The following is a 27,619-nucleotide window of genomic DNA, read 5'->3' as shown; positions in this document are numbered from 1 at the left end:
TTGCACTGAAACTTTAATTGAGCTGTAATTGCACTTTATTGCATGCATTTGTATGAATTAAAAAATGCTTAAAGTTGAAATGTGGTAGATGAAACAATTTCATGCATATAACAAACAGTTACCATAAAGAAAAGTTTTATCATCTGTTTTATATTGCTACTACTAGACACTTTAAAAATGAAGATTGCAAATGCAATCACATTTATTCAACTGTGCTTTTTGCTTTCTGTTCATCCCCCTTTCCTACCTCAGACACTTTTGTTCAGTCTCAGCTCTTTTGTGTCCTATTTGCTATGATAGAGTTGAACATTAGAGATCATATATATCTGCTGACTTCCTTTCTCTCCGTCTGTGGGAATCAAGCAATAAGGAACGCGTCATAGAGATGGCAGCTCTGAAGAAGTCAGGTCTGAGAGGCATTGTCATTCTGAGAGTGACAGCCTTCCACTATATCCACAGCTCTGACTGGCTGTCTTTCTTCCTCAGATGTAACTCTCTGCATCTCCGTGCCTCTTCATCTCAAGATGCTACTGGCTTTATACCGCTTAAGATCATGGCTCTTTCACTATTTCTTCTTGGAGTCTTTAAAGACTTTGCCCTCACCTCTGTGTCTACTACTCTGAAATTTATTTCAGTTAAACACTTTGAGGACCATCTGTTTCTTTCTGGGACCTTAACTGATACATCATCCTTACAAATGTATGATGTTTTTTCTTGGTTTCTTTATGTATCTTTAATGTGATATAAATCATACTCAATTAGAGCAACTAAGCTGTGTACTAAATACTGTATTAGCTTCCAGACTAAACTCCTCATACTCTACTCATAGGAACTAATTAAAATGGAGCTATTCAACAAGCAACAGTATGGGAAAGTGTTGAGGTCAAATTCCTATTCTTGCATAAGCCATATTAAGAACTCTTCTGGTATTAATTTATGTCAATATTTGCTTGTTTAATTGGGCTGCGATAACTAGCACTAAAGTTGTCTATTGCTCGTATGACTAGGAGAACCTTGATTATGAGCTTCCAGCTGAATATTTTCATTCTTTGGTTCTGTGTCTATTTGATTTTGCTACGGTAGATCTGGATTTTGTGTTAGAATATAATTTATTCCGTTTGATTTCTTTCACAATCTCACCAGTTTTTCTGCCTGCAATGAATGTGTTCAATGGCCATATTTTTAAAGGTCCAATAATTGTTTTTGTTCATTCCTTCTATATTTATCTGTTTAATGGCCCATCAGTTACTTTCCTTATATTTTAACAGATGTTGCATTAACATGATTTTCCCAGGTTCAATATTTGCAAAGCACTAAACAATTTATTGGCCATTTCTAACAAGAAATTTTTATATAATTTGCTTACAGTTAGCCAAGATCTGTTCAGTATTCAAAGACATTAATCTCATTGCAGCCAGGCATGGATAACAACTGTTGAAGTGGAAGTGCCAGGACAGGGTATATTAAAGCTTGAAAAGTAAGACTTAACACTGGACAGCATGACCTTCCTTAATGGTACAGTATTTAAGTTACATTTTTCTGTATTTGTTATAAGCTGTCAACTACTGACTGGTGCTATATTGAGGGATAAATATATGGCAAGTACCATACTGGGTGCTATTTACAGCCAATACTTTAAAATTCATACTTATTGTGTTACATACCAAATAATATTTAATATTAGAAAAAAGAAATAAAAACATTGAAATGATTCATATAACATCCAAAGTCATATAGCTGGTATATAGTAATGTTTAAAATTGAGTCTATGTTAATCTAGAATAATAGTCTCCTATAAACACTTTGATGTATTCAAATGTTATGAGTGAAATTATAGCATAACCATGTATATTTTTATTAATGCAATTATTTGGAGCCCTATTGGCCAGGGTCAAGGTAATTAGGCAGCTATTAAATAGGTTAGATGTAAAGTTATGTTTCAAATTTTATGTCTAAAAATTAGGTATAGAAGAATAAGAAAAGAACCTTATTGAAAAAAAATATTCTTTCTAGTTGTGCCAATTTTTCATTAGATTCAAAGATTCTCTTTTAAATTAGGATATAGGTCATAGCATTTTATAGTTCATTTTTTCTCCTCTAGCTGTTTCATATCTGAAATAAAGGTCTTTTGCAATATCAATATCATCTTATATTCATTAGAAAAAAACATATGTGATACTATAAATGTCATTTGTGTCAGAAGCAAGTTATTTTTTTCTATTCACACATATGTGGGGCTTTAATTTATCATGTCGTCTACCATCTGGTTTTCAGGAGAGATTTCTATTGCATTTTAATAAAGAACATATTGAAGAAAGCAATTTTATTGCTAAGTAAAGTAAGCAGGCATTTATTTTTTCCTTGGTAACTTTTCATCAATAATTATTTGTCATTTAAAAATGTGGCTAGGCCTGGCATGGTGGTACATACCTGTGATCCAAGTTCCTGGGAAACAAGGTCAAGAGGATTAAGACCCAAAACAAACAATCAAACTAACAAATATAAAAAAGTTGGAAATGTAGCTCAACAGAACAGTACTTTTCTAGCATGTGTAAGGCCCTGTGTTAAATTCCTAATACTGGAAAAAAGAAATTTATGGCTACTTCACATTTACATGAAAAAGGTGTCAAGTATGCTGAGGATAATATTAAATATATACTGTAACATTAGAAAAGCTGAGTTCATAACTTAGTGTATCACATGTCATGCACATATCCTTTGGTACAATCAGAAACATCACCAGTATAACAATCATATGTGTACAGGATCTATTACATCAAATATATATTTTTCATATTTCAAAGCTATTTGGTTTCTTTTTTTTTCCTTTTGTCTTTTTTGAGACAAGGTGTCCCTGCAGCCCCAGCTGGCCTTGAATTCACTAAGTAGACCAGGCTTGGCTTGAATGCTTTTCTCTGCCTTTGGAGTGCTGGGATTAAAGGTGTGTGTCACCAGGCCTGGCTGGTTTTGTTTAATTTTTATAAATACATTTTAAAGGTGTTGATTTTGGTGTACTTATTTTTATTTTTTATGTGCATGAGTGCTTTACCTGAACATATTTAAGTGCACCACATGTGTGCAATGCCTGAAGAGGCCAGAAGATGACATCGAATCCCCTGGAGCAAAATTTCAGGATACCTGTTAACCTTCCTGTGGGTACTGGAAATGGAAACCTGGTCCCTTGTTAGAGCTGCCAGTGCTCTTAAACATTAAACGTTTTCTCCAGCTACTACTTTTAGAAATCTCGAAATAATTAAATCCATATGTTCACAGAGAAACAGGGACTGTGGTGTGCATCCTGTGCTATCTTTCAAAGTCTTAACAATTATATCATGTTCTTTTTAGCGATAATGCTCCTAAAATAGAAGACCCTTTCCAAATCTACTATACATTGTTCCCTTAATGAGGATAATCAATATTGAGTCACCCAGGAGGAATCAGGTTAGATCATCCCTTTGACACTGGAATTTCCTGTAAACACTAACTCCATTGTGAATTATCTGTGAATGGATTCATGAGTCTAAAGTAGAAGTTTAGTCACCCACAGCCAGAGACATACTTTATTCTAATGCATTTTCCTCTCTGAATTATTATTGAGTTCTGAAAATACATTGTTCCAGGGTCCTTTTCTATCTAGAAAAATATTCTTCAGAGCAGTTTTGGACCCTAGTGTAACGTCATGTTTTCTACACAAATGGCATTTCTGGCATATTTATATTCTATACATCATTTTCCTCCTACTCTGATGTCAAAACAATTACCTGATTAAGGGAAAACACAAACAAAGAAAAGATATGTGACTCTCACAGGCAGCCCTGACTTTATTACTTCTTGTGAAAGTTGGAGACACCAAAAAGAAAGCGCAGTCTCTGGAAATTCTGGCACGTTTTTCCTAGGCTTTTCATTTGCTTTCAGTTCTGGAATACCTTGAGACTGTCGGAGAGTCACTGGTGAACCTTTGATCTCACTGTATTTAATTAGGGAAACCAACAGGATCTTTTATGTTTGGAGGCCAGCGAAGTGTAAAAAGCCATGTGTAATGTGAAGCCTGACAAATTGTAGTGAGTATTTTTGGACAGCCGACTTAGCAGGCCCTTTGTTGTCTGCGCACTGTCAGCTTTTGACTCAAACACAGTGGATTAACATAAAAAGAGAATCCTCCATTCCTGGGGCATGCCTGGAAAGCACGAATCTGCCTCTTTTGATTCATTTTTTTTTTCCCTGAGCTAGGTCAGGTAGAATATAAAACCATTATCATTTATAGCCTGCAGCTTTTCTCCCTTCAGATTGGTTTTACATGGGTCACTATCTACTCAATGGTAGTTTTCCCTATAGTGTAGAATAATATCCGTTTTCTCTGTGCGCAGTCTTCCAATGATTAATAAGCTAATGAATTTCAATCACTTTACTTTAGTCAATTATATTATCATGTGTTATAACATATAAATTTGAACATATAAAATCTCTAAGGGAGACATAAAAAATATTCTCTATTTTCTCAGTAGTGGCACTGTTATCTGGGGAGTAATCAACAGTTATCTAATTTGATTTAAAGCCCTCTCAATGGGAGGGAACTCATGAGTGGCACTGTAAACTCAGCCAAATGCATATGACTGGCGAGGACATAGATCTAGAGAAAACCTTATCTCTGTCACATCTCTTGACAAATGAAAACTCTTACCATATGCTAAATATGGATCCTTATATTTATAGAGAAGTATACCATACACTACTCACCAAAGAAACTTTTTTTTGCAACAGATGAAGGCTACTGCAGAATTCCACAACTACTTAGACACAGATAATATATGTCTTGAGAGATGCCCATCTCTAGGAGACATATCTATAATGAAACCTCTATACATAAGGATCATGGAACATTGTGGAACAAGGGGTGGACAGAATAATAATATATCTCTCAACTCTTACCAGTGAAGCTTCCTTATACCACAGAGTACGATGCACACAGAAGGCCACAACTGGCCAAGTTTTAGAGGATAAGAGACTGCAGAGTATTTGTCCCTGGATAAGATTCCTATATTAAACCTCATCCTCCCACAGCTCAGGGACCATTGTTGGAGGAGAGGGAGTGTAAAGATTGTAACAGCCAGAGTTGGTCCATGAACATAGAGAAACAGACACTGGAAGACTGCTCATGTGAACTTGTGCCAGTGTTGGCATAGTGCATAAGACCTATGCCAATTGAATCAAGAAAGGGCCCAGAGTTGGGCAAAGGAAATGAGCAGCAGGCAGGCCTTAACCTAGAAACTGTTAGCAACTGATTACTGGTGGGTGAGGGAGAGTGGGTCTTCCTTAATATATTTACATAGGCTGACTAGACTCCAGTGGATGAACTTGAACTGAAGGATATCCAGGTAAACACTTGACCAGATGGGACTTAACATGTATGACAGAATGCATGAGGTATGGTGTGAGAGGGTATGTGAGGGCATGGATGGGGAAAAGCATTCTAAATTTAATTAAGAACTATTGTATGAAATGCACAAAAGCTTAATAAGAATATTAAAAACAAAATAATACATAATTTTTAGAAAATTTTCAGTATGAATTATGACTTGAAAATAATGAGATTGACATTTTTCTAGACCTAGGGATGTTTGTGATCTTTTTGTGTGCAGTACATGAAAAATGGTATGCCTGAGTGTTAGCTCCTAATCACTGCTGATATTCATGATCCCTGAAATCAGGAAGCTCTATGATTTTGGCCAAGTGTAGGTTATGATCTTAGATCTTATAATGTCTGCTTAAAAATTCCTTACACGGGATCTTGCTCCTTTTTTCTTGGATGTACATTTTTATAATACCCTGGGATGATTTTTCTCACCCTTGAATTATTGCCATGAAATATGTCTTATCTCCCTAACACTCATAGGGCCTACATACCTTACACCCTGGGGACATCCTGGAGACTCCCCTTTCCCTGTGCTTGTTCCCCATGTTCTTCCTTTTTTTTCCTAGCACAAATATTCATTGACTTCAATGTTTAGGTGTTATGTAATCTGTTATTTAAGGAAGCACATTTGAAATAAAGTCACAAAACCTACATCTGTGTCCCATCCCAGGCAATTTCAGTCTAAGGATTCTGTTCCCACTACAACTTTTGTTCAGGATTAACTGCAGCACATTGCGCCCTGAATGCTCATTGTACTCGCAGAAACAAATGGCAATTTATGGCTTAGTGCATGTCACCTGTGTATCGTACCCATGGCATTATCTTTTCTTGGGTATACAAGCCTTGAAGAAGGGACAACATATATATAGATTTCTCCAGCTTCCTTGAGTTGGAATTTCCTACTATTCAATTTTGAGCCAGCTTCTTTGATGTGTTCAAGTGACAAAACTGTCTCAGTAGCCTCTAAATCTTTGCTTTCTGGACATTTCAACAGTTTTTTTTTTTCTTCAAAGGATAACATTATTTTTAAAATATTTTATTTATTATTTTAAATTTATGTGTATGAGCATATTGCCTGCATGTGTGAGACTGCATCTGTGTCAAGCAATGCCTGTGGAGGTCAAAAGATGGCATTAGATCCCCTGGAGTTACAGATGGTTCTTAGCTGCCATGTGGATCATAGGAATCGAACCCAGGTCCTCTGCAAGAGCAGTCAGTGCTCTTAACCATTGAGCCATCTCTACAGCCCCAGTGACATTCTTTTTTTAAAATATTTTTATTGAGTCCAAAATTTCATACAACATATTTTGATCATATTCAGAAATCCTCTCCTCTCTATCCCTACCTTACTACCCTCCTCTGAACTTCATGTCCTCTATTGTTATATGTCTTTTAAAAGGCCTATTGAGTTTAAATTCTGTTTCCTAAATGTTCTTTGGTGTGAATCTATCCCTTGGTGTCTGATCAATCTACCAGGTGTGACAGGGTAAGAAAAACCAACTCTCCCAGTGTTCATCAGTTGCTAAGGGATCCTCAGCTGAGGCTGTGCTTCCTGCCCTTCTTCCTCACGCATGCTGGGCCCCTGTCTGACTTTGGTTTGCATTGGTCTTGTGCATGTAGTCATAAATACCATGGATTCGTATGTGTACCTACCCAGTGGTGTCCAGAAAACAGTTTTCCTTATATTCATCAACCACATCTGGTTCTTAAAATCTGGTTCTTAAAATGTTTCTGCGCCTTCATCCCCAATGATCCCCGACTCTTGAGAGGAGAGGGTGCGATATAGGTGGACCATTTAGGGTTGAGCACTCCATGGTCTCTTATTCTCTGCATGCTGACCAGATGTGGATCTCTGTGTTAATTGTCTTCTGCTACAAGAAGAAACTTCTTTGGTGAGAGTTGAAAGATGCACTAATCTATGGTTATTAGACCTTATGAATAATTTTAATGTGGATTATTGTGCTAATGATTTGCTAGATTTCCAAGTGTTCCTTTTTTTTTTAACAATTTCCACTCTCTTATCTCCTCCAACCTTCTACCTGTGGCATTGATTCTTTCACTTATTCTAAGTGTTTTCTCTAGATTTGACCAAATTGTCTATTGGGTTTCAAGTATAAAATTTTTTTTTTTTTGGTCTTTTTGAGACAGGGTCTCTCTGTAGCCCCAGCTGTCCTGGAAAACACTATATAGATCACGCTGGCCTTGAACTCACAGAGATCTGCCTGCTTCGGCCTCCTGAGTGGTAGGATTAAAGTCGTGCACCACCACCCCTGGCTTTCAAGTATAATTTTTAGATGTCTCCCTAAGTCATTTTCCTATTTGCAATATTTGCCAATATTTCTTGCTAGTTATGTGCATAGACCATTTCCAAGCAAATCTGCTTTAATCCTAACATTTAGTATGCTCCAGATTGTGGCTATGATTTTTCACAGGAATATTCTTTATTTGTTTAGAGTGACCACATCAGAGGTACTATCCCAGTTTCTCTGATAGAAGTTATTTCAATAAATACATTCCAAAATGCAGCAAAAATTTGATATTTTTGTATTCAAATTTATTTTTTATTTTAAAATGTTTTATTTTTTGTTTTTATTTTATGTATATGAGTGTATTGCCTGCATGTATTTAAGAGCACCCATTCTGTACCATGCATGTGGAAAATAGAAGAGTGATTCCGATGCCCTGGAAATAAAGTTACCTACAATTGTTAGCCATGGTGTGGGTTCTGGGAATTGAACCCAGGTCTTCTGCGAGAGCAGTCAGTGGTCTTAACTGTTGAGCCATCTCTCCAGCCCCAAATTGGTTTTATTTAAAAAGGTATATGTGCTCCTCTCTTTTGATTATAACCAAGTCATAATTTTAGAGCTTAGAAACTTTACAGATCCTTAACTGCTATGTTGTTGAGTTGAAAACCCTCAGGTCTTCTAGAAAAATAGTTTCCAACTTAGTTAGTTGGTAAATTAAGTTAAGGTGAAGCTTTTCTTACCTTCAAACTGAGAATCTAACATTTTATTATCATTTATTTTGAAATTACCCCTTTTTGTCTTTATAAGGATGCTTTAAGAGATTTGCTAGTCAGCTCCCATTATTTCATTTATTAAACATTCATTTGACATCATTAAATGTATTTTAAAATAATATTAATGGTTTATGGATCACATTGTGCCATAATCTAATGAATAAAAGTACGATATACACATTTTAGTTATTTATTAAAGTAGATACAAAAACTGTTTTAATTTGTATCACTCAAAGATCATTTTTCCGTAAGTGATAGAATAGGGGCATTTAATTTGCAGCATGCCTTCATTGGCTGGTATAAATGTATAATGAAACTTTTCAACATGATGCATCATTTATATTTGATTTTTAATAAATTCGATATTGAATTTTTAAATTTTTATTTTTATTTATGTGTGTATGTGTATGTGTGTTTGTGTGCATCTATCTGCTTGTCTGTCTATGTACCATGTGTGCAGGTGCCTGTGGAAGTCAGAAGAAGATATTGTGGTTGTAAGCCACCACCAAACCTGGGTGCTCAGAACTGAACTAGGGTCCTCAGCAAGAGAAGCAAGCACTCTTGACTGCTGAGTCATCTCTCTAACCCTTGTTAGACATCCCCTTTTTAAAAACATATCTTAGATTACTTTTAATATGTTATAATATACATTATGCATATTTGATATATATGAGTGTATAATATATATTTAAGTTACAGTGTATATCACATGCAAGTATACACAAAATGTATTATATATGTACATACACATACAGATAGTATATTATACATTTCATGAGTAAAATATATATTTATGCACAAGAGTATATATTTCTTTTCTTCTTTGGGGGAGTTGCTGGCAATTAAAGGTTTTATCTGGATTTTACATCCTGATCACAGTTCATCATTGAAGGCAACCAGCACAGAGACTCAAGGTAGGAGCTTGAAGAAGAAACCATGGTGGAATGCTTGTAACTGGCTTTCATCAAGGCTTATAGTCAGTGACTTTTCATATACAGCCCAGGACCATCTGTGTAGGGAAAGTACTATCCACAGTGAGCTGCTCTGTCCTATATCAATTAGCAATCACGGCAATGTCTTATAAACATGCCCATAGTTCAATCTAATGATTCCCTCTCCCAAGTGTGTCAAGTTGATATATGAAACTAGGTATGCAGGAAGTAAAAATTAAAAAAACTAACAAAAAGAAAAAAAGCAATTTATTTCTGTGGGGCCTTTTTATAATATAATTTTTCTGAATTTAACACAATATATTTTTATCAGATTTAGAGGCCTTCCCTTATCTGCAACACCCCTTACTAACCACAATTTCATGCACTCTAATATACATATATACACACTCAAATTTGTGTCTGCAAATGCCCTTTGGTGTGGGTTTATCTACCACTAAGAGTCAAATCCTTAAATTTGACTGAATCTCCTCCCCCAAGCAGTTATCAGTTGTCAGTTCTTCCCCAGCTAGTGTTGGACTGGCTTAGCAAATTATTCTCACTGGTGCAATAGTGGCACAAATGTTATGGGATTAACAAATCACTTTCTAATTGGATTAAAGGTCTGCTTCATAAGATGGAGCCTATACATGAAGTTGTTATCAGGCCTATGAACCTGTGACTAGACAGGTCAAGGGCCTAAGGGGAGAACCTAATACTATTATTCTGCTAAATGGATACAGTACTAAACTGACTCTTAATGACTTTTTTTTATACTTCCAGATTAATGCATCTCTCATTTCTTACCAGATAAAGTTCCTTATCCAACAGATGGTGATTAACACAGACACTCACAAATGGTCAACATGCAGAGAGAAAGAAGCTACAGAGTGCTTAGAATAGGACACCGCTATCAATTGTCTGCCTCCAAGGCTCGGGGATCATTATGAAAAGGGTGTGGAGAGATTGTAAGAGCCACAGAAAGTGGATGACTGCAGAGTTTTCTAGACAGCTGAGCAGTTGCTCATATGAACTCACAATGGAGAAAAATTCCAGCATAGACATAGGGAAATGGATAGGAAACCACAAACTTACCTGAAGAATTACAGATCCTACTTTGTAATTTAATTTAATTTAATTCATTTTTTTAGGAATTTGATACATGAGTACCAGATGTACATCGCTTTTACTCCTTTCTCTCTCCACACTAACTCTTCAAATTCCTTATCTCTTCTTTAATTATTGTTTTATCCACACACACACACACACACACATACACACACACACTTTCTTATCTCTTCTTTAAACATTGTTTTGCACACACACACACACACACACACACACACACAAAACCTATGGAGTCCATTTAGTGTTTTGATATGAACATGTGTTTAAGGCTGACCACTTGGATAACCTACCAGGGAATCATCCCTGTAGAAAACTGATGCTCCTCTCTCAGCAGTCATTGATTGTCTGTAGATTTTGTCTAAGGTGGGGCCTTGTGAAACTTCCCCCATCCACACTGGCATGTCAGCTGGTGCTGTCCTTATGGTGGTCTTATTTAGGTGTTGAGATTTCATGGGTGCCATTTCCCTGTTGCATCTAGAAGACTCTAACAGCAGGTGTCTTTATCCCTTGGCTCTTAAATCTTTCTATTCCCTCTGCTACAAACTTCTCTGAGCCATAGATGCAAAGATTGTGCTGTTTGTGTATCAATTGGGAATAGGCTACTCATGGTCACATATTCTCTGCATATTGACCCTTTCACGTTTGTGTGTGTGTGTGTGTGTGTGTGTACAAATATATATGTAACATAATATCATAAACATTAAATAAGATAAAGCCTGCAAAGACAGGATATACTCTGCTGTGAATTCTATAAGGAATACTAAAAAGAAGAGTATAGTAGGAACAGAACGAGCAAGTATCCTTATGTATGTGATTTTTCAACCCATGATTCTTCATGAATTTTCTAGCTTATTAAGAGGCTTCTCGTAATTTTGTTTGGCAGAATATGTCTGTTTAGATCATCAGTGACTTAAAATCAGGGAAAGGATTTATTTACTATTGGTTATTTTGTAGTGCTTAAATCAGACCTTGAGAGATTATTTCACTAAAATTTGAATTTCTTTCATAGTCCTATATATGATCTTGTACATAGTTATCCTTTGGCAAAGCTGAAATATTTGATGCAGAAAATTTCAGATAAAGAGCCTTATGAAGACCAAGACCATGCCACAGTGTCAATCTTCTCAAATTACACAGAGTGCTTTCTGTTGTGCCTCACAGCAATTTTAATATATATATGAGGGGTAGGTAAATCAAGAATAAGGAAGGGTTTGTGTAGTCCCTGCTCTGCTATTGATCTGTGATTGTTAGACAATGCTTTTCTTAAGTTTCCCAAGTGAATGAAAGCAATTATTATCTTATGCAGCTAAATCTACAAAGATGTGATTTGAAATATAAATATAATCTAAGTCTCCAATTGCAGTAATTTGGATAAATAAAATTGATTTTGATAAAATTAGCAATTATTAATAACTCTAGAGTCAGTCTGTGCTTATTTTGCTTGTATATGTAATATTCATTTTAATACACAAAAGTGGAATTTTGTCTTCAGATAAAAACCTTGTGGCCTGAAAGTCTCTGTTTCCTTATGTTCATGCACCAACCCTGGCTCTTACAATCTTCCCACCCCCAGTGGTCCCTTTCTGCAGTGGTCCTTGAACCGCAGGTTGGTGAAGTGTAATAAAGGAGTGGAACTGTCGGCAAATGATTACTGTGGGATGAGAGAGAGGCTGCCTGGACTGCAGTAGATGAACTGGCACCAAAGACACCTGGATAGAAATGCTTGACCAGAGAGGGTTTAACATATATGACAGAATACCTGAAATCTTGTGGGAGGGGTCTATGGGGGGCAGGAAGGGGAGAGAGGGTTCTAAATTTGACTAAGATATATGATATGAAGCATACAAAAACTCAAAAAAATATTAAAAATGAAAAAAATCCTGTGGATTTTTCCAATGAAAATGTGTTCTTTAACATTATCTTTGAGACTTAAACACAAATGCCTGTTTCAGAAGTGGTTATGCTTAGTATAGAATTGATGGGTAATTTCAGAACCATCACAGTACTTGGACATTCCCATTTACAACCTTTTCAAATTGTATATGCATTTTAAGGTTTCCAGCATAAAAGAGGTTATTTTGTAAATATCTAAAGTAAAAATATACTGAGTTGTTTATAAGATGCTGAAGGAAGAAGCATACTTAATGATCTTTTGGGGATCTTTATAGATTAGCATACAGTTAGCAAATTTCTTCAGTTACATGATTCTAAAAAATAGTAAAATGACAGAATTAATGATGTTATTATACACTGATGCTAATTTGGATTTTAAACTCAATAATTTCAGTTTGTATCTACTTTTATCAATGGAGATGTTAGCTTCATTACTGAGCAGTCACATTTGATTCACGGAACATATTTAAATGAACCTTTCTTAAAAATGGTTTATATGTGATTAAATTACTTATATTCTAAATTGGCTGAACATGTCTCTTAAATGATTTTTCCTCAACGATATATCAATTCTGGTTTCTTAGATTTTGATTCCTTTTCAGTTTGCAGAGCATTTTCACCCTTACTAAAACAATGTTGTGAAAGCATTTTCTTTTCAATAAAATGGGTACTCAAAAGTCTAGGGTCCTTAAGGGATTTCACCAAAGCCGCACAACTAGTAAGATACTTTGATATGAGATTTTATAACTTGTTTGTTCAGCCATCTTTTCATTGACAAAATAATTTTCTCATGAGCTCCTTCAGGCACCAAGACTCTGTAATGTAAATAAAGCAGAGGTCACTCTGCTCACTGGAGCACACTGGAGAAAAATAATCTGCAAGTAGCTTCAAGAATTATTCTCTGAAAAAAATATTTCTCTAAGCTGAATTTCCATTTTCATCAGTGATGTTTAAGAATAAAGTCTTCTAGAAATTATCCAGATGAGGAAAGAAGAGTTTAGTTCATATATCATTAGTGTATATTAATAACACTAAAAGTTTGTATTTTGGCTTTTCTGTGTATATAATAGGATCAGAAGCATGATGGAATTTATAGGCACATGTCATGGAAGTTGGGCCAAAATATATGACAAGTTTTCCAGTCATAGATTAGAATCTAAAATTCCTCACTCAGTGTCTATAAGGAGTATATCTTAATTTTAGGTATGAAAATAAAACTTTTAAAAATCAGTAAGAAAATATGAAGAAAATGTTTGCCTAGAAATGTATGATTATACCAGGCTGTATATAAATATGTGCTACTCTTTTACCTGGTTGAATATTAGAAGTCACAGAACTGTGGAATACAGTTTTGAAAAAAATTTAGGCACCATCCAGTCCAACTTCTCATAAGATGCATATATATGTAAATTCAATCAAACTTCTTCCCAATAACGTACTTTAATGGTGTCTCACCATCTTAAATATGATGTTGAAAGTCATTAATATGCCTTGTAAAGTCATACAAGGGCAAGGACTCTAAGGAAACACATAGCACAGCTTTGACAGGACACTCACATGGTATCCAGATTTTAAAATTTTTATCTTTGACTGTTAGATGGGATTTTTTCTTTTTTTGCAGTAATTACTGAATTGTCAAAACCAATAACAACCTCCCAAACCAAAATATTTTTCAATTAGCGTCAAAACAAGACTTAACACTAAGTAAATTTTTTGTTGCTTTTTTTAACTCTCTGAATTTCGATTTCTTCCTTGCAAAAAAATTAGACTTTTTTTTCTTTTGGCAAATACTCATTTAGTTTGCAGCAGGCACTGTGATAAGATCGCAATGATATAATGAGCAACACGTCGCTGGAGTTTTACTCTCAAACTATGACAATCTTCTTATTTTCCTGTTAGGCAGACAATGCATTCATAAAAGAAAGAATGGATGGAACAAACTAGCAAATGAAATAAGTGGTTTCATGTAATAAAAAAAAAACCCACTCAGAGAGAAAAGGTTGAGCTTGAGAAAATGAGGTTCTGGTCTGATTAATGTGACAAGCAAGAATTGTGTAAGTAAAGGGAAGAGCAAGAGAAGAGGCAAAGGGTTTAGGGCAAGGTAAACTTTGGAAAGTATATTAGTTCTGTGAAGCTACTTTAGAATTACCAGGATAGCTGACGTTATAGAAAGGAAAGCCTTATTTAATTCAGAGTTCCAGAGTTTCAGGGCACGGTGAATGCACTGGCTCATCTGCATTGACAAAGACCTCTCGGTAATGACAGGTGTCAATGAAGTGAAGGTCAGAACAAAGGGATAATAGGGCCAGAATTCTGCAGCAGTCTCTTTGAAAACACCATCATTATGTTTAGTTACAAAATACTAAGTAAATTATCCTAAATATATATTTTAAACACATGTCAAATGATTATTTATTGGTTTGTGGAAGCATTAACAAAGCTGTGGACATGGTGTTTAAGCTTTATTGACTATTCTGTGGGGACATCGTTTCAATAAATTTTGAATTTCCTGAAGGCACTGCTCCACCCAAAGTAGAATCATTTAAAAAGCCGGAAGCTACCCCGTTTTTCTGATGTCCTTCCTGCCTCACACTGTAATGTTGGCAGATTCCTGGTACTCTTGGCCATTGTCAAAATGCCAGACTCAGAAGATGATCATCTCTAATCTTTTTGCAGTTTAGTCATCTGCCTATATTTATTACTATCATAAGTTAGTATAGGAATCAATCACACAGGTAGCAAAACAAACTCGATAAACCAATACACTGTAAAAATTCTCAGTCCCAGGAATATAGAATGGAATCTAGAAGGTCAGCTGTGTGAATAAAGGACAATAGTTAAATAACCAAGGAAGATGGTCAGACAGGCAAAAGGTGGATATGAGGGAAGAAGTGATATGTGAGCAGAAAGACAGGAAAGTGTACAAATAGGCAGACAAAGAAAAAGGGAAAGAAAGAAAGACGTGAGGGAGAGAACTAATAAACTATAGAATATATGCATTAAAAATATAGTAGTACTTATCCTTGAATAGTCATGAAAAAGTTCTTTCTGCAGTTTTTACAGTGACCATATGTGATTGGTTTACTCAGGAAAGAAAATGAAGAAACTGTATTGAATTTTAAATAGATTAGTAACCTTTCTATGAGGTGACACTACTTGTAGGCTTGGCATTATCCCAAAGCCTACAATCCTAAGTAATTATCTCATACCAACAGCCACTTAATTTTGTTGAAATATTCTATATAAAATTGAAAGTTCATGCAATTCTGAATCTAATGTAATGACTTTCATACACCATCTGTTTCTTTCAGAGATTCTATTTTGTCAAAATTGAGAGAGGTAAAGATATATCTTTGTGAAGGATATGTTTCAGTGCTGCTCAACAGTAAAGGTTTGTAGCAGAGAGCAAACACTACTTCTGTTTACTTATATAACTAAATCTACTTATTAAATATTTGTTTCTTGAGATAGGGTCTCAAATAGCTCTGTCCAACTTTGAACTTCTCATGAAGCCAAGGTTAGTCATGAACACTTGACCCTCCTCCTTTAACTTCACCCAACACTATATTTTATCTCAATAAATAAAATAAAATTAAAACTAAAACCATGTAATTTCTATATTGGTTTTAGCAGTGACCTCATATAAGAATCTTATTTATATATCCATATATATTTATATATATATGATAAAAATTTCAAGTCAACTTACATAATTCCAGTCCAATCCAGTCTTTGTGTAGATGTTTCCAAAGAAGCAAGAAAGTTGTAAAACAATGGCTTCTGCTGTTTAATATTATGATCTTACCATCACTCCTAAATGTCCTGCATAAAATAGAGTAAAAATCAGGTTTGAAAAAACTGGGAAGAATATTTCATTAATGGTTGTGGTGAATTATATCCCCATGGTTTTCTTATATTCACTTTCTTTACATGAAATAAACATCTTGTACAACTGTAGTGTAGTTTTAAAATAATTCATTTATGATTGTTATACACAGTTCTTATGAAAGATATTTTCCTTAGTGAAATTAATGTAGAGGTGATAATAAGTCCCTTAAATGATTTGTCAGCAAATTAATGAAATAAATTTGAAAAGAGAAAAAGGTCTTCCAATATTCTAATTTTGTGCCTAACCTAATATTAATAAATGACGTACATTGGAATTTTGTTTTAAATCTAATATTTGGGCCAGCAAGGTGGGTCAGTGGGTAAAGTTGCTTTCTCCAACATGGTAAGCAAAGAAAGCCAACTCCCACAGTTGGCCTCTGACTCCACATACATGCCACGGAGCAAATACTCCTGGTCACATACACACACAATAAATGTAAATAAAATCTAAATTTCACAGAGTAAGATTATTTGTTTTATTACATTCACCTATTGCATTTTTCACAAGTACTCTTTATTAAATCAAAGGGATTGCTGTAGGGAATATAAGAAAGCCATGGGACATAAAATTCACCACAACCATTAAATGCACACTGGACACTTTGAGGGACTTGCATCCACCTTGTGGGGTTATGGTCTGGCTAATCTGTCTTGACCTCTTCCTACCCTTGTGATAAGCCTGACTACAAAATAGAGCTCAGCAGGGTGCAGGGAGTGCTGGGTGGGTCTCCTGAGCAGTTCCTTTCCTAGCTTGTGGTGTTATCCTTCTTGAGGTTCACCTAGGGTCAATTTGATATGGTTTTTCCCTTTCACTCTGTCATCATCCCCTTTTCCTTAAAAATTATTTCCCCACATTCATGCTGTTTTGTTTTGTGACCCACTGATTTTAATCAACAGTGTTTCTGTGAGTACAGGTTTGAAACTACACTTTGCAACCTGGAGGAGCCCTTTCCTGATCTATGATAAGCTGTTGACAGGCCTAGCCCACGGTCGTGCAGGTCCAGTGCAGGCAACCATAGTTGCTGTGAGATCATGATTGCACTGGCTGTGTCATGCAGTGATGCAAACATTTTACAGCTCTTCTTCCTAACCCTGGCTCTGACATTCTTCTGATTCCTTCCTTAACATGTTCCCTTAGAAAGCGTGATATGATATTATTATAGGTCTCAGCTCTCAAATGATATTTATTACCACACCTGGAGCAGCATGTGTCTACATTCACCACTGTTCTCTGATTAAGAATTAGAGTACAAGCATAGTGGCACACACCTTTAATGCCAGAACTAGGGACACAGATGCAAGCGAGCCTTTGTGAGATCAAGGCCAGCCTGGTCTACATAGCAAGTTCCAGGACAGCTGGAGCTACAGGGAGAATTTGTCTCAGAAGAAAAAAAAAAAAAAAAGAAAAAGAAAAGAACTTTTATTAAAATTTTCTCAATATCTATTTTTATTGAGATTCGTGCATTTCATACAATGCATCTGAGTCATATTTAAACCTCTTTCCCCACCTGCACCTACAGATAGACCCCCCCCCACTTCATTGGATTTCATGCTTTCTACCATATATATTGAGTCAAGTGTATGTATCCAGATGGCTCTCAGCGTGAGTTCATCCGCTGGAGTCTAAATAAGCCTATCAAGAGTCAATCCCTTAAAGAAAATCAATTCTTTCTCACCCTGCACTAATCAGTTGCCAATAGCTCCTTGGCTAAGGTTGGGGGCCTGGGGCCTCTTGCCCATTTCCTCAATTCTAAGCTGAGTTTTTGTCTGATTGAGTTTCATGGGTCTTGTGCATGCTGACACCATTACTGTAAGTTCATATCAGCAAGTTTCCAAAAACCTGGAAGACTGCTTCCTTGTGATCCTGCACCAGCCCTACTCTTCAAATCTTTGCACCTTCTCTTCAGCAATGGTCCCTGAGCCTTGGGTGGATGAAGTTTAGTATAGGAGTCCTATCCAGAGACACACACTCTCCAGTTTCTTATTCTATACACTTTGGTCAGTTGTGGCCTTATGTGCTCATTGCCATCTGTTGAATGAAGAAGCTTCACTAATGAGAGTTGAGAAATAGATTTGTGTTTTCTCTACTCTTTGTTCCACTATGTTTTTGTGACTCTTAAGTGTAGAGGTTCCATTGTGGATGTATCACTTAGTTCAGGGCATCTCTCAGACACTCCTATTTTGGAACTCTATGCTCATCTACATCTGTTGCAAAAAGAAGATTCTCTGATGAGTGGTGATTGGTATACTTGTCTGTAAACATAAGGATCCACATTTAGCATATATCAAGAAATTAAGGTTGTCTAAAGATGTGACGTATGTAGGGTTTTCTCTAGAATCTATGACCTATCCATCTATGTACATTTGGCTATGTTTACAGTACCACACATGAGGTTCTTCCCATTAGGAGGACTTTAAGTTCAATTAGATAACTATTGATTACACCAAAGATAAAGGCGCTGCTACTGTGTCAGTAGAGATATTTGCTGTGCCAGCTGGGTTTGATTGATTGATTTTCTCCCTGAGCAGCTTGCATATTATCTATCCTCTGACGCCATGAGAGCTAGTTTTCAAGGAGGGGTTTTTCAGGTCAGTTCCAGCTCCATTGCTTCAAGTTCTGTGTCTGAAGTATGTCCTGTCTTCAGCAATGGCTCTTACCTTCAAGTTCTGGGAACTAATCAAAGATGATAGCAATAGACCATGCAATTTTTGGAGTCTATGACATGCCCTGACCAACAACTTGTAGTTTCTCCTGTCTGGCACCGTGTTCCTTGTTATAGCCCCTTAATTTCCACACATGCACTCATTTTTGGATTTCATATGTGTATTTTTCAGTAGGTTTTTGAGCTAATACATTTCCCTCTGGTTTTTCAAACCACCTAAGCTTTATTTCTCAGAGAGAGAGAGAGAGAGAAGAGAGGAGAATTTTTATGAGTACAAAAATTATTTAGAAATAAAAGCTTGGTCACTGTATTTATCTGAGATGAGTTGTTAGTCACTGTATACTGCAATATTATGATATTCTTTACAAACATGGGAAAAAGGATGCGATAGCATCTTTTCACACTGTCTTGATGTGACCACCATCTAAAACTGTTTCTTAAATGCTATTTCCTCAATATTTTTGATAAAGTTAATCATAATTAGATTTTGAATTCTGTGATAAAAATATTATCTCAATTTTAAGAATAAAGACATGAGGCTTATTGGGGCTAAACCTTTAAACTTTTTTTATTTATTATTTTTATTTTATGTGTATGCGTGTATTGCCTGCATGTAGGTAAGTGCATCCGTGTTGTGCAATGCCCGCAGAGGTCAGAAGAGGCTGTTAGATCCCTGGGGACTGGAATTATGGACAGTTCTTAACTGTCATGCGGGTGTTGGGTTTCGAACCTGGGTCTTCTGCAAGAACAATCAGTGTTCTTAACGGCTGAGTCATCTCTCCAGCCCCCAAAGGGGCTAAATCTTATGACTCATTTCTCAAAGTTGAAATTTCTCTATTTTTTAATAAGAGAAATGTTAATTAGATATTTAAGAAAAAATTGTTCTATGTAATTTAAAATATTTTTAATTATTTTTATTTTATGTGTATGAGTGCATTGCCTGCATGTACATAAATGTGCCCATGTTGTGCAATGCCCACAAAGGTCAGAAGAGGCCATGAGATCCTCTGGAACAGGAGTTACGGATAGTTGGTAGCCACTGTGTGGGTGCTGAGAACCAAACATGGTCCTCTGCAAGAGCAGCCAGTGCTCTTAACTGCTGAGTCATCTCTCCAGCCCTTGTCTATGGAATTTAAGAATTATTAGCAGAGTCTTAAGGCTTTGAAATCATATTAACAACATATAGAATCTGTGGCATGTACAAACTCTTATTTTCCAAATTTTTGACAGGTCAAAACTATACTACCTTTTTTTAAGTTGTCATTGTTACAATGCCAAAATATATTTGTCCCTTTATAAAGGTGGGCATATAATCAAATTTGAGTTAAGAGAGGAAATATGGGTGATTTTGTGCTTACTAGTTTTCATTAGGCTAAATAAAAACAAAAATAGATGCTGCTAGCACCCTGACTTAAATGTCTAAATGTACTGATTTTTTTTAAAAAGAGGAATTATATATTCAACTGAGAAAGAGGAGAACTTTTTAATGTTTGTTTTAGATAAAATAATATTTTGCAATGTTCTAAAACATTTCTTCCCATTGTAGTTGCATATGTGGACACACAAACACACAGACACTCACATACTGTACACTTTCCACTGATAACAGTTACATTTTGGCATATGTCTAGGTGAAGACATTTCTTTTCATAACCATGTTAGCTATATTCGACTGCTTTCAAAGAAAATCTCCTTCAAGCAGTTGCATTGCTTTCCTGCTGGTTTCGGCTTGAAGTTTCCATAGGCCTATGCTTGTTAGTCAAAGCCAGCAACACTGAGCCAGAGTCAGAGACTTTCTATTGCTCAAATGGACCTTTGAACAGGAAACTTCGTCTTTCTTGGAACCCTACTCCCAGTAATTGCAACTTGGTGATGACTGAGTGAATTTACACCGAACGCTGGTATACTGGGAAATATAACTACATTTTTGAGGCAATATCCACAGACCTATAAAGGAAACACATGAGGGTAAACATCAAAGTGCTTGAACTTACCCACAGAACTGGGCATTTACAAGACCCATAGATCATAATGGTTAAGGACAGTCTTGAGAACTAGTGTCAATGTGGATAGACAAAAGAACTCTCCTTGATTCCTGCAGTGTGGGATACACAAGGAACCCTATTTATTTCTATGCCTCTCTTCAGATCATTACAGTAGTGCTTTAGAGATGTGTGATTTTGTATTTACTCATTTCCAATTGATAAAATGTACAGCTTTCTCTACATACTCAATTAGAATACAGAAGAGTAGTTGAAAATATTGGTCTTTATTTTCACAGAAAAATGCAGATTCAGAATTATTGATTTTCTCTTGAGTGTGGAAATATCAAACAATCCTAAGATATGCATGGCAGGCTTGAGATATATTTCTTAAGGCATATACCTTTTCTTTGTGTATGAGTCATTCCTTCTCTTAAGGGAAATGTGATTTCTGTATTCATTTTCACATTCAGCCCAGAATGAACATAAGCTGGGGCCCCATGAGAAGCTAATGACACTGCATAGTTATCACATAATCTTCTAAGGAATTGGAAGCTTGTCATTGGGCATGCGTAGAAAATGTATTATCATTGGGCTCTTAACAAAATTAGCTTCAGACCTTTTGGAAGAGTAGCATTTGTTTTATGGCTGATAAGGAAATAAAACTTTTACAGAATTTATGCTGTGCCTTAATATTGCCTTCATGTTATTTGATAATATTTATATATTGAACACCTTGTTTTATGCTTATGCTTGTTATGTTTTACGTCTATGTCTGAGCTGATCTCAACCCTGCTACTTTTAAAACTGTGTGTAGAATATATTTGCTCCAAGGTCATTATGACTACCTTGACTTCTGTGAGGTCATATACGATAGCCCACAGTGAGATCTAGATACATCTGTGTTATGGCATTTGGGACTGTTTAAATGGACAGGTCCTGCTGTGTTTTTAATAGTAACTTTCATGGAAAGTCAACATGTTTTTGAACAAATTTTCTCACAGAAATGGTGCAAGTATTACTAATTCTGAGAAATGTGCTTACAGACCTTGATGGTAGCTTGAGATAAATAGCTCAACAACTTTTAAAATTTTCTTTTAAAGGGGGAATGAAAGAAAGACATTAAATGTGGAGTGAGGATTAAGGGTTTTGCAGGACTATAAAAGGAAAAGTAATAAAGTTTACTGTTACACTGGGTAGCACGAACTAAAAGAGAATATCAATTCAGTTGAGTTCGGTTAGGGTGTTTTGACAGATTTAATATTTCAGGTCAATATATTGGACCACAAGAGCTAAGTATCCATCTAAAAGTTGTAAGGCAGCCAAAAGTTATATCAAGTTTGGTGGTGATATTTCATTCTTATTTGAGCAGAACAATTACAGGGCTACAAAGATAAATTACTAAGAATTCTTATATTAAACTGTTCTTTCTGGTCATATGACATGGACTTTTGATTTGTGTGATAGGGTTTCTGTGCTCAAGGGTCCTCAAGGGAATGCCAATGTGCTCGATAGAAGGTATAGGTAACCAACAGAAACAAATCTCACCTGCTGGGAATTGTCTGGCTTAGAGTTATTTGACCATAGCATATTGATACAGATGTCAATATGAGCAAATATATAAAAATTTTGTTACCTTCCAGCAAGGCAGATAAAATAGGAACTGATATTTACTATGTGTCTGCTTGATTCAATAAAAGGAAGTGTCCATATATTTTGCTCTCTCATTTAGAAGAGAGCATTTAAATTGAGGTACTATCTCTCAAGTCCTGAGCAGTGCTTCTGATACTTGAAAAAAGGCAAGCATGTATTTATAATTTTCTTTTGGTTTTAGGAAGTGTCATCCATCTATTCTTCAAGAGAGGATATTGAAGCTTAGAGTTTAAGTTCCCGTAGATTGCAATGCTAATGTAAATGCTAATGTGAGCTTATTTGCAGCAACTTTTTATTTTAAATAATCATACTAAAAAAGTCCTTTAATTAAGCACATTTATGGAACACTCTATGAAGCAGTAATAAATATTATCTATGTTTTAAAATGTAAAAATCTTTGCAATTTATTTTTGTTTCGTGGGCAGTGCAATGTTAGGATTAGTTTTATAAAGATCCCGTGGCCCTAGATTTATAATGAAGATATATTTACATTAATGTGGTCATCTATCAAGTAGTTATGTTGATGCTTGTTGGGTCAGAAGCAAGCATGGCTTACATATGATTTGTTTTCTATCATTGAAGCACATTGACAGAATCATCTGGAACAAATAAATCCAAGGCCTAAAAATTTGGTTAGAAGAGAGAGGGTACCATCTAGTACATGACAGATTGGCACTTTGCTTCAAGCAGGAGATTGATTAACCTATAGATTTTACTCAAAACATTAATGCGCAATGCTGCAGGCACAGAGAAGCATTAAGTTATCAAGATGGATAGGTAGGGACTACTTATTTCCTTGGTCCTACTTTTCTCAAGATGAATGTAGTAGCAGAGAGGGAAAAAAGCAGTGGGCACTGAACAGATGAAGGAAACTGAATTTGTCAGGCCTCACCTCACAGATCATGCAGGCAGCCTTCTGAAATTCTTTTTATCTGCTATACCAGAAAATGAAATCTGTTTTAAATATATTATAGCTTTTCATAAAATCCTAAACATATTGTCAATTGCTTTGAACATGATTGTTTCCCAACTAGTATTCAGCTATTATTTGGTTTATTCTCCTATTTGATCATAAAATACTGCCTGGTGGCACCTGGGATAGTCAATTTTTACTTGATCAACAATTCACTTTTTCAGAACAATTATACATTTTGGGTTATTTCTATAATATTTTAATATATACGATAGTGATAGAGTCATAATTAAATTAACTAAGGTATTGAATTAAAAATGTACAAAAAAGTTGCTTTATAACAGTGACTGAAGATGAGTCACTATATACAAAAAACATCATATTTTCTTTTTTAATTTATTTGTATTTATTTATTAAGTGTGTGTGTGTGCTTGTATGTACCTGCTCATGTGTCAGGGGGCATGCTCTGCCACAGTGTACTATGGAGATCAGAGGAAAACTCTCAGGAGTCAGTTCTCTCCTTTTGTCATTGAATCCTAGGGATCAAACTCAGGTTGTCAGGACTCGCGGCAAGCACCTTTACTAGCTGAGCCATCTCACCCATCATTGTGTCATATTTTCTTTACAAACACTTTAGCCGATTATCTATTATCACAATAGTATCAAGTATTAAAAGTCCTTAAATGCAATGGTTTACAATTTTTGAAAAAATTGTTAATGAGTGTATGGATAATACACATATTGAAGTTACTATATACAAACAGTCATGGGATGGAGGGGCAGAGGAAATACTAAACTTATTTGGACTTTCTCTCTTGCTTTGCTTAGCTGGGTGTCAGCTGGACATGCATTTTTTTAAGTTTCACATGTGATATTGTTCTGTAATCCAACAGACTAACTCAGGCTTTCTTCACATGTTTGAAGACAGTCTCAGAGAGAGAGAGAGAGAGAGAGAGAGAGAGAGAGAGAGAGAGAGAGAGAGAGAGAGAGAGAGAGAGAGAACATACTAGGTTCTCACCCATATTCAAAGGAGAAGAAATAACCTTCAATTCTTTATGAAAGAAACAACAAACTTAGGTTTTAGATGAATCAATTCAGAAAGAATTGAGCAAATTAATCAAGTTAAACTGTTTGTTTACTGTCCAGAATTATCTTAATTTTAAAAAATAGTGCTATGTATATCACCACTTCCAAGACACAGGAGCACCACGGAAGGGGTGGAAAGATTATAAGAGCCAGTGGCTGCCCAGGAGCACTATGAAATGGTGCCTTTGGGATATGGCAGGGCTATCACAGTCAGGAAGACATGGCATGTGTGGCTACATGCACAAGACCTGCTCAGAAATAGAAAAACAGTGGAAGGAGGGGGACTAGTAGGGAAGATGGGAGTCAGCAAGGGAGGAAGGAGGATAGGGTGTGTAATGGGAGGTGGATATGATCACAGTACATTCTATACATGAATGTGATTGTGAAAAAACAATAGCAGCAGCACTAATAATCACCTTATTTTAATCACCAATATAAATGATATTAACATATTGCCAGTAAGGAAAGTTTTTGATGGCTTTTTTCCCATGAACACATCATAACTTTATTAAGCACACAGAAGCATATGTGAAATAAAAGTTTTCTGGTAAAGTTTTTTTCTTTTCTTCTTTTATTGAATTTTTTTTCAAATTCTTTCCAATATAGTTTGATCATATTTAGACCAATTTCCCCTATCTGCATGCCTCTTATAGCCCTCCTCCCCTACCATTGGATGAGTTTTTGAAAAAAGGCTTTACATTTGCAGCTTATTTTTATTTCTCGTTTGTTAGAGGTTTTAATCATAAACAGATATAGATTCATCAAATAAGCGGCTTTTCTATATCATATGGCCTATGATTTTCTCTAACTGATAAACTTTTCAAACATTAAGTCTCTGTCATCTTTTACATTAGTTTCCTGTTGTTCACAAGTTTAGTAGCTTAAACACAATCAGAAGTCAAGCACAGGTCTTAGAGGGCTGAAATTACAGAATCAGGGAAGTTACATTACAGTCTGGATGATTAGAGGTGATTCATTTCTTTCATATGGGCTAAAAAAATTCAAGTCTGTGCAGTTATAGGGCTGAGGCCCCCCCCCATCCACCATTTTTTTTTAACCTCAGTTTATAGCTTTTAACTTTGTTCTGTTCTGTTTTGTTTGTCTGGTGACAGTGTCTGGCTTTATGGATATGATGGTTAGTTTTAATTGTCAACTTAACACACTCTAGAAGGAAGTAAGGAATTGTCTAGATCAGGTTGCCTGTGGGTGTGTCTACAGGGAATATCTTGAGTATGCTAATTTGGGGAGGGAAGACCTACCCACTATGGGTGGTGCTGTTCAATAGAGGATCTTGAACTGTATAAATGTGGAGCTTGAGCTGCATGTACTCATTGCTCTGCTCCTCATTATGGATTCATCTGACCAACTCCCTCAAGTTTCTGCCCTGTTACTTTCCTACTGCAGTGGACTGTAACCTGGAATTGTGAGCTAAAGTGAACCCCTTTTTCCTGTTGATTTTTCAGGGTATTTTATCACAGCAACAAGAACAGTGGTGAGGAGAGTAGGACAGGCTGTCCTTGGTGGGACAGAGCATGGTGAGTCACTTACATCAACCCCCAAAGTGCTGGGATTTTACATGTGCTCTGCTCTCAGCCTCTGAGAACCACCAGCATTCCTTCCTGGCCAATTTTCTCCCATATTTAAAGATACTGAATAAATCCCCTTCCTGTGTAAATCACAAAAGATTCTGTGCTTTACAAATCAATGTTTTGAAAGTCTATCTGGTTAGCCTGGGCAATACCGGGATGATCCCCTTCTCTTTAGGTTTTTTCCACCCTCATCAACTCTGCACATTCTCTTTTGTCACATAAGAGACCATCTCACAAGTCTCAGAGAATTGGGGTTCATCGTTGAAAAGCCATTATTTTTCCAGTCACATCTTCCTAGAACAGTCTCATTTATTCCTAGTACAGTACATGAATTGTTTGACTTAACATATACCATCTGAGGTTTTTAGGATTGTGTTTTATAAGGGACATTAGTATACATTTTTATCTTGTTTGAAACTGATTTGTTAAGGTATATGATATGTTAGTCAGCTTTCTACCCCTACAACAAATTCCAGAGAACAGTTATGCACAGAAAGGTTTTGTTTGGTTCATAGTCTTAGAGGCATTAGTGGGTGTTAATGTGATCTTTGTCATGAAACTTCTGTTGGGCAATGTGGCATAAGATATAGCCAAGCCTATTTCTGCATCACTAGGAAATGACAGGCAGTAAGCTAAGTCCTAGCAGACTCTTCAAAGACACACCCCAGTGAACTGAAGTCCTACCTTTGAAAGCATCTATTATCTCCACTAGTTTCTTATTGAGAACCAAGTCTTCATGGAACATTGAAGATCAAAATCAAAGAATTATATTTAATGCTCAAAAAACCTTAGTTTCATTATGCATGGGTGTTTCCACTAGATACAGCATCCTCTACAATGTGCATTATTTTAAAATTACTTTGGAGATGCAAAATCTGCATTTTTCAGTTGTTTGCTCTGTGGTTGAGGGATTATTTCTGAGTAGCGTCATTTATATTCAATAGTAATAACTTAATCACCCACCGCTTGGTTCTTTTTAAGAGTTTCATTTCATTTTTAGTTTTACTCTAATTCAGCAAAGAGAGTTTTGTCTTCCTAATTATTAACAAATTCTTGTTGGAGTTTGTCACACTTCTTGAACATGTGCCTTCATTCCTTTTAAGATATTGCTTCTACTTCATAGTCTTATATAAAACAGAAGAGACTTATTTATGTTTTTATTTTTCCCATCTTTTCTTAACTTTTAATTTCATGACTGAAAATTAAAATCTAAAACTTGTGGCTTTAACACTTACATTTGCTTCTTCCCCTTGGGTCAGGTTATATTGTTTATTTTTATTGAATCTTGTAAGTCATGTCTCATCTTCCTGCATTGTGAGTGGATTTGATTAAAAGCTGGACATCATTTAAAAAGGAAAAAGAACTAATTTTCTTGATGGTGTGGTTTGATTGCTCTTTTCTCCAGTAGGAAAAAGATAAGTTAAATCAGTATGTGTTGAAATGGCAGGTTGAAATTTACTTAA

The 27,619-nt window shown here is 35.8% G+C and overlaps 1 pseudogene; it reads left to right on the top strand.

Annotated features, from left to right (window-relative positions):
• The first annotated feature begins 385 nt into the window (after nucleotides 1-385).
• LOC103739742 overlaps nucleotides 386-27,619 on the top strand; it is a 171,461-nt pseudogene continuing 144,227 nt past the window's right edge.

The sequence above is a fragment of the Nannospalax galili genome, unplaced genomic scaffold, assembly GCF_000622305.1.
Source record: "Nannospalax galili isolate Female #2095 unplaced genomic scaffold, S.galili_v1.0 scaffold79, whole genome shotgun sequence".
Classification (NCBI taxonomy): Eukaryota; Metazoa; Chordata; class Mammalia; order Rodentia; family Spalacidae; genus Nannospalax; species Nannospalax galili.
Note: the sequence above shows the minus strand (reverse complement) of the source record. Positions and strands in the feature narration are given on the sequence as shown.